The 8,529-nt window shown below is 42.3% G+C and overlaps 1 long non-coding RNA gene across 1 annotated transcript; it reads left to right on the forward strand.

Annotated features, from left to right (window-relative positions):
* The first annotated feature begins 176 nt into the window (after nt 1-176).
* Nucleotides 177-2,747, forward strand: LOC140654224 (uncharacterized). The gene is made up of 3 exons (XR_012043364.1): nt 177-237; nt 1,128-1,292; nt 2,593-2,747. It is a non-coding gene; the product is annotated as an uncharacterized lncRNA (long non-coding RNA).
* Nucleotides 2,748-8,529: the final 5,782 nt, after the last annotated feature.

Consider the following 8,529-nt stretch of genomic DNA (forward strand, 5'->3'; position numbering starts at 1 on the left):
CAGTGTGTTCACCCACCCGCGTTGGCTTTGGGACTCGGCCCCGTTGGTAAATTGTCACCGGTTTCCCACACACAGAGTTAGGCACAACGAGCGGGGATGCTGATCCTCTCCCAGAGATGTCCCTGAAAGTACCCAGCGGACTTCGGAAGAACTAATTTCTGTTTCTTTACTGGTCTCACAGCTGGAAGAACTCGGCGCGGATCTCCTGTCCCCATCCACGGAGCTCCCCGTGGGGAAGTGCGTGGCTTCCCTTGGGGCATGATTGCACGTGAAAAGCCCTGGATTTGTAGGCTTCCACATGGACGTTAACCTTCCCATACTGAACGCAGTATGCTTCTGAATACGTGACAAATCACCTTTTTGCAGCCTGTCTCTACCTTTATCATTGATTAAACCATCAAATAAATCTCAATATTGCAGAATTCAGCCAATGGTGTATTTGCAACACAGTTCAAATTTTTAACATCATGTAATGATTTTATAGAACGCTTCTGGTTTTGAAATACAACACAAAATTGTACAACCCCTCAGTACTGTATATTTATTCTCTTTCACAGAGGAACTCCGTATTTGACTGGCAACTACATTCTGGTAATGATATAATTACAGGGCTATACAGTAAATAATAAGGAATATTTTACTGCAAATGCTATCTTCGCAAAAATATTTTTTACAAATGGCTGCCTCAATTCTGTCTTCCTCAGAGATTTTTAACAATTAAGAAAAGTTTAGGAGGGAGGTTAGGGAATACCCATTATTTGCTTTAAGAGAATGACGAATTGCAGTAGCTAATCCTGAAAGTTTATATAAAACCTTCTAAATGGGTTGGCTTTTTAGCTTGGCCATCCTGTAGCAATCTACTTAATAGGATTTAAAAATTCAAAGCAACAGCTTTTCGCCTCTTCCAGATCAAAGTACTGATTTAGTTTTCCATTTGTTGTTTTAATTCTCATCTACCAACACGTGTAGGATAGGAGCACATCCCACCGCAGGAATGGCTTGCTGAGGGACCTGAGCTGTGCTTCTCAAGTGAATTGGCAGTGGTTTCCTGATCGCTGCATGTACGCCATATAGCTGTGACACTATGACATCTTTATTTTTTTCCCTTTATGTTTTTGTTAATTCAGGGCTAAATCTAATGAGAGGATTGGAAGCCTGTGAGTTGGATGCTGCAGCACCTGCCCTGTGCTGAACGTCCAGAGCCCAGTACTGCCACTCTGCCTCCACAGACAGCAAGGTTGCCCATCTTGGGATGCTCGTCGAAACTGGTTTGCTGAGCAGCAGTTGCTAGTGTGAGTCACTGAACTACGTGATCTGGGAAAAGGTACTGTCTAACATCCTGTCTTTCTCAAAAATCAGGTAGTGGCAGGAATAAATGACATCTTTTAGATGCTTCCTGCAGATTGGGCTGCCTGAGAAATTTAGGCAGAACACCTGATTTCTGGGACCTAATGAGGAGAGCTAAACCTTTGGGAGCTTTTTGGATTTGTTGTATGTTACTCAACTTAACCTGTCTGTTCTTGGGTCTAAAATTCCATCAGTGATCACAGAGCAGCTACATTTTTAGCACGTCTAGTGTCCATTGGGAGGGAAACATTTTTTATTGTTTTTCTTGCAGGGTAGATTGCAAATCCATGTTTGATCTATCTTTGTGTGATCTGTGTGTACAAAAGTATCGAGTCGCTGGTGGGACCTCTTCTGAAAGCAGCTAACTCTCTGGAATTAAATTCAGATGTTAAGTAAAGTAGAGCTCTTCTTTTTTTTTTTCTTTTTTCTTCTTCCCTGGTTCATCTCAAGGATTAAATAACTGCAGGAAAAAAAAAAGTTGTGGGTTTTTTTTGTGGAAAAACAAGATGCTTGGTATTATAGTCTAAAAAAAGTGAGAGCTTAAAGTAATCTCAAGCAGCATTCACACTGGCAATATTTACTTATCCAAGCAGTACTTACTAGAAGTGTTGCACAAATTGCAATATATAAGAAAATGTTTACACCTGAGATGGGTATTTTACATTCTGAGCACCCAGTCCACAGCGTGGTCCCACTCACAGGTACCTGAATGGTAATGCCCTCAGCAGTAGCTAGTTTTCTTCTTCTTAGTTCTAATCCAAAGTAGAGCAGTGAAAGTGATTTTCCCAGTGGTAGCTAGTGAATTGTTTGGATGGTATCTTTCTGATGTTTTTGTTTGTTTCTGATCATGGCTTTCTTTATGACTGCAGAAACTACTGTACTGGCCTATGTCAGGAGATACCTGGATGGTGGAAATGAGCAACCAGGAGGGGAAGGGCATGGTTTAAAGATTTTTTTTCTGCTGATAAAAATTCTAATTAATATGTGACCTCCAGAGAATGCAGCACAGTATGTCAGCTCCATGCTCAGTGAGCCTTCCGAGCGGGCTCCTCAGCGTGGCCCGCAGGAGCACAGTGCTGTCCAAGTTACATCCTGACTTAATGTTGGGACTACTTCTTGGCTTCCCTTGCCCTCCACCAAGGCTCTCTGTGATGCTTGTTTGAATGTTTGCTTATTACTCACTGATTACTCCCAGGTGATTGTTTTCTGCTCCTGAATACTACATCTCATCTTCCTGTTTTTCAGATAAATGATAATGCAAGATGGGATGCCCCTGAAATCAAATGCATTGCTTAGCATTGGCAGGTCCTTCTCGCTGCATTAGGAGCTGCTTGCACTCACTGTTGAATAAGGGCAGGCTCTTCTTCAGCATCGGCTCAGTTTGCAGCTTCGCTGGAAAACTTGCAGGTACCTGACAGATTCTATACTCTGTAAATAATGGCTTGAGCCCGTCCTGCTTGGTTAAAGAGGCTGCATTTATATTCATGTGCAGCTATAGAAAGGTTTGAGAGAAATTAATTTATATTTACATGACAGCAGCTGTGTGTGAAAATAAGACTGAAACTGCCTCCTCCAGGAGGAGGTTACATGAAATGAAGAGCAAATCTCTTGCAAAATCTGCTTGTGTATTTGTCAGATGATCGTGCTGTGGTTCTGTGTGCCCTGTACTTGCAAGATATTTGCATAGATGCTTCCTTCCGTCTTCAAGACTGTTTCCTGCTGCTGGTTGCTCTTATTTTGGGTTCTGTTGTTAAACTTAACTGTAAGTGTAGGATTTTAGGACAAAGGGGAAAGGAACAAGAAAAAAAAAAACCCTCTAATTCCAAATCTAACTTGATCAGTTTCTGAAAGAAACGGAGTGACTGAACAAAGTTAGTGTCCTCACAGAACAGGAATGGGTCTCTACCCTCTCCTCCCATCTGTGATGGAGCTCAGCACTGCAGCTGCATGGTTCACTGCTGCTTCTGAAGTCCCTCAGACCAATGGGGAATAGTAGAGTTTCTGCATGTTGCTTCTGCTTCACCCTCAGCGCTGCCTGATTTAGGGCCAGGAGGTTTCCTTCAGACAGAGATAGGTGTAAATAATGAATACAACTTATGCACCATTACGTGAAGGAGTATAGGGTATGCTTCCTATGTAGTTAGAACTGAATCATTACTTGTTCCCAGTTCTTTCTGTTTGGGACATGTTGTGCTTCAGAAGCTAGTTGCCATCTGCCCCTTTATTCAGTTGAGCAGAAGGAATACATTTAAGCCTCACCTTTGTGTATTTCAAGAAATCTTACGTTGACATCTTGGACACTTCAAACCATGTGGGAGCAAGACAGGGAGGTCAAATGCACATTTATGCATTTTGATGTCATGTGTGAGGAAAACTATATACTGCAAAGTGAACTTCTGGAAAAATTATTATGAAAAGCAATAACCCGAGCAGCGAGGAGTTGGGCTATGACTCAATTTGGAGATGAATGGACATAACAGCCGTCAGCAGAGCTGGCAGTAGACCGCGCCAAGAGCAGAATGTTGTCTCTGGAATGTACTTGTATGTGGAGATGAGTGCCAATCCGAGGCAGCCTTTCCTGTATCCTTTTTTTTTTCCTGGATGTGCCTTTAACTGGGTGTTGCCTAGCTGAGCATGTTTAATACCCCATTAGATTTTATGCCTTGTCAGCACAGGATTAGCAACCGGAGTTTTGCAATGGCTGATGAGCAAGCAGTTGTGGAGTTGCTGTTCCTGAAAGGCTGCACATCTCAGAAAGACAGTAGAGTGTTTATGAAGATTTTAATGTTTTAATAAAATATTTAACTAATAAAATATTTATCTAACTTTATTTTTAAAGAATAAAATACTTGACCAGTGTCCCATTTACAAGATGTTTTAATTTACTTTTCAGGAATCTTTTTTTAGAAGCACAGACAATGTGCATTTGGATCTTGATTTGAATCATTCAAGGTGCTCATCTTAAAGGTAACAAGTTTGTTCTTAGGAAGTTCTTGTTGAGAAGAAACTGTAAATATTTCCATAGTAATTTTAATTTGAAGGCATCTTGTTACTGAATTCTGACTCTGCTTATTCAGTGAAAATCTAGTAAATGCAGTACATTGTTGATGCCAGCCTTGATGCATTTTTCAGAAGCAGTGTTTCCTTGATTCGTGTAACCGCAGCATGCTTTCGCTGTACAAGGTGTAACCTTTCCCGGTGCTCATGACAACGCTGCAATCTTTTTTTTTTTTTTGCATGTCTTTGACAGAAATAATTTTTCAGGGAACTAGAAGAACGATGGGAAGCGCAAGGCTCTGAAAAAACATTACATGAACAAGTAGTTTATAAAACCCAATCCGTGGCTTGCTGGTCACTGTGATGAGAAAATAAAAATGTTAAGACTGAAGCCCACATGGAGTGCAAGGGGTGATCCTACCATCATCATGTTGCTCACAAGAACCAAAACAGAGCTTGTAATCTTCTGTAACCTTTGAGTATATCACTACCTCCTGGTAGACTTCAATTTTAAACAAATTCTGTGGTGGCACTTTCATTTAAAAGGAAGCGAAAAAGGGGGGAAATGTAATTTCAATCCCACCCTCAGTCTGAACAATTCAAAACTACATCTCCTGATTCCCAACAAACAACCTTTCTTAATTATTGGTTGAAGACTCATATGCCAGAAAGAGAACATAAGAATTTACTGTTAAGGCTAGTGAGAGTCACTCAGGACTATCCTCTCTGTTTCATTTATTGACTAGTAAAGGTAAACTGCAGAAGTGTCTCGTGAGCACCTATATCCTTTACTGGATCCAGGCTACAGAGTACTTGCAGGGATTATAAGCATAGCCTTTTTTGTGTTTGATTTCTGTTTTGCGTGATAAGGACTAATGGTGGCTACCACCTGTAGAGAATACTTTGATCTATATCTAAAGCATAATCAGTGTTTACCAAGTAGTTAGCTCTCTCTTTACTTTAACTTGCACTGAAACCATTTGCATAGTGCTATTACTAACTCTAAGCTAACTCCTCTCTCAAAAGTCTTTTATCATAAACCAATTATTTTTCTGAGTGATCATTATTTTCACTTAAAAAAAAATATGCATGGCAAAATGAATGCCTACTGTGTCAGCCAGTAAGTAATGGACTCTTTGTGGACACAATCAGGAAATGTGCCTTTTGTTTCCCTGCACCTGTTGCTGTATTACAAATAAAATCATCCAATGTTTTATTAGATGAGAAGCCCTAATGAAATTGTACCAGCCTTTACCAGGAAGTCTATTGAAAACATTCAGCAGCTGCTTCAGTCTCAGTTCATTTACACTGATAGGATTGTTTTGTCCTTCTCCTTATGCTCTAAGTGAGAAAGCTACAGTGCCGTGCTGGCATACAGCAGAGCCTTGGACCGTTCCAAACCACTCTCCTCCAACTCCCTTTGAAGTATTTGATCAGAATCAGTAATAAATCATGCTCAGCAGTTAAGTACCTATGACCTGTAAAAGTTTGTTAGAAGTCAGTGTCCCAGCTCTTACGTGGGAGCTCTTACAATAATACAACCATCAATCAGAAAAAGGAGGGGCGACAAAGGAAAATAATTAGGCTGTAGCTTCAATTGTCCCAGCTCTCAGTGTTTTGCAAACATCAGCTTATATATATACCCTTACAGCACGGTGGTAAAGCAGGTAAAGATCTACTGTCTTCTTCCGATTTTATAGAGAGGGATTGATCAGAGAGGTTAAGAATCAAATCAGTCAGCCCTTCTTATTAGACAAAATACCTAAGTAGCCTGAGGAATCCTCTGGAGTGAGCTGGGGGGTCAGCCTTGTTCAATATACTTAAATATCAGCACTCTTTCTCTAACGGTCCCTAACAGAAGTGATCTCTCTGTCTCTTCTGTGTTTAAAAGTCAGCACATAGCTGTGCTGGCAAGTAGGTGGAGACTCTTTCACAGAATAGACTGTAGTTCCTAGCAAGAGTTGTCCAATTTAAAAGAAAAGGTAACCCTTGCAATAATCCCCATGCTAAATGCTGAACAGTAGATCTTACATTAAAACCGCTAAGAAGTTGCATCATACCCACTTTGGACATTGGAAAATGTTTGATAAAGACTTCCTGGTAAAAATAGCATAACAAAGACTTTTGTTCAAACTTGCATGATTCAAACATTTCTAGGTTTGGTTTAAAAAATGTATGAGACGTAGTTGGATGAAATGTCAGCCCAGCAGTAAGCGATACAACCCTGCCCTCCCACAGTGGCTAGGGGATGAATAGCTACGCCTGTGGGCAGAATGTGCAGTACGAGGCCGCGCAGTCCCCATGCGTCTCCTGCTGGGGCGTTCCTTTCTAACCGCCACGTGTGAGCAGAAAAATTACCACCAGAGTCTGTCCCTGTCCCTTTTTTGTGATGTTACAGGTTTGTGGATCTACGCTGAATTCATCCCAGTGCAACTCCATGAAGAATTTAGACTCAAATATAAGGAAGTAAGACAACTACAAGCTTCCTAGAACTCAAAGAAATAATACGTATAGAATCTATATGAATAGAACCTTCCTATCAGAAAAGCGGGTCTGAAGTGATACACTGCAGTGTGCCTCAAGCAGTTGTTGGTGAATGGCTTTGGCATCCCCAGTTTGGCCTGCCATGAATACAGTCAAGCCAGGGATACCACTAGCTCTTCGGATCCTCTGTCTGCTCCGCTTTGCTTTATTTCACAACCGGTCTCTTTGAGCCCGTCCTACTGTTTTTTTCAGTCACCTTGAGATGGCCCTTCTCTCCTTCTCTCTTTAAGCACTAACCAGAGGAGGAGGAGGGAAAGAGGGAAGTGAATTTGGATGTTAGAAGGACTCAGCTCTCCCTTAATAAGTAAGCGAAGGCCAGAGCATCTTTCCTGGCGTGCTTAAGGGCCAGCACCATTTTAAGATCACCAGTTGTTGCCATCGGATCCATGTATTAGGATTCTGCACCTCCCTGGTGCCAGTATCAAAAATTTCCTAGTGCCTGGAGCCAAAGCCATGAGCTCCTTCAGCAGGGCTGGCCCAGGAAAGGGCCCGTGCCAGGTGTGCCCCCGGTCTTGTGCAGAGCAGAGCCCGTGTCTGTTCTGTGAAAGGCAGGACGGAGTCTTACCTGAAAATCCTGTCTCTTACCCCAAGCTAATGGCAGTGCTTAGCAACGCAGGGCACCTAGATTAGAATAAGGCAAAATTTGGGGATGGGGAAGAAGGGAAGGACACGTCCCTGTTCTGAATGGCTGGGCTGTGTCATCTACAGTCAGGTCCACAGGGACCAAGAGCTCATTTAGGCTCTGGAACACCCAGTGATGGGGAAGCCGGTCTTCTGTCCTCACTGTGGTGTCTCCAGGGAAGCAAACAGTAGGTACTGGTACTTAACTCTTCCACAGCAGTCTTTTCTCCAGGTGGTGTTTAGGTGTATTTCATTTTGTAAATTGCTTAGGTTTGTGGCTGGAGTATAGAAATTGTGGCATGGGGATTGCAAGGGGTGAGCAGCTCAGCGACTGCATGGGGGAGGAAGAGGGCAGGGCACAACAGCGAGGAGGGTGAAAAGGGTTTAGTCTGTAAACTGAGCTCACTTGAACTGAACCTATCAACAGATCCAAGAGGGATTCTGACGGGGACTTCCAACTGCTGCCAGTAAAACAACTGCAGCTGGAAGAGGATGTTTCTCTGTTGCCCAGTGCTTTTGATGTCAACTGGGAAGTTCGAATATTACCTTGCTGTCATTGTGACCCTATTAGAAAAGAATTATATTCTCGGAGGAGCTGGAGCTGAGCAACCCTGCGAGGCTCTTACAGCTTAGCGCCACAGCGTGTTACGTGCTGAGAGAAATGCAGGTGGCTGCAGGAAGGAAAATAAGGGGCTAAGCCAGGCAGGTATATTTTCCACATTTCTACATTAAATGTTTACATAAGGCAGGTGCTTCCGTCAGCCCTTCTCCTGACCTAACGACAGGAAGGCAAGTCCTGGTTGAAGTGTAACTTAAGAGTCGACCGAGGAACTGAGACGTTCTCCATTTTTCTTTACCTGCCCTTCGTGCTGTGTGATGCTCTGTGAACTCCATCCAGTATTGATTTCAAACAGAAACAGGCCTAAATGAGCAAAATACATATATACACACCCTATAAAATATATGTATTTTTAAAAAAATCAGAAAAATCTGCTATATGGTATGTAGCAGGTGAAAGTA

This window comes from Ciconia boyciana, chromosome 7 (assembly GCF_034638445.1).
Source record: "Ciconia boyciana chromosome 7, ASM3463844v1, whole genome shotgun sequence".
Taxonomy (NCBI): Eukaryota; Metazoa; Chordata; class Aves; order Ciconiiformes; family Ciconiidae; genus Ciconia; species Ciconia boyciana.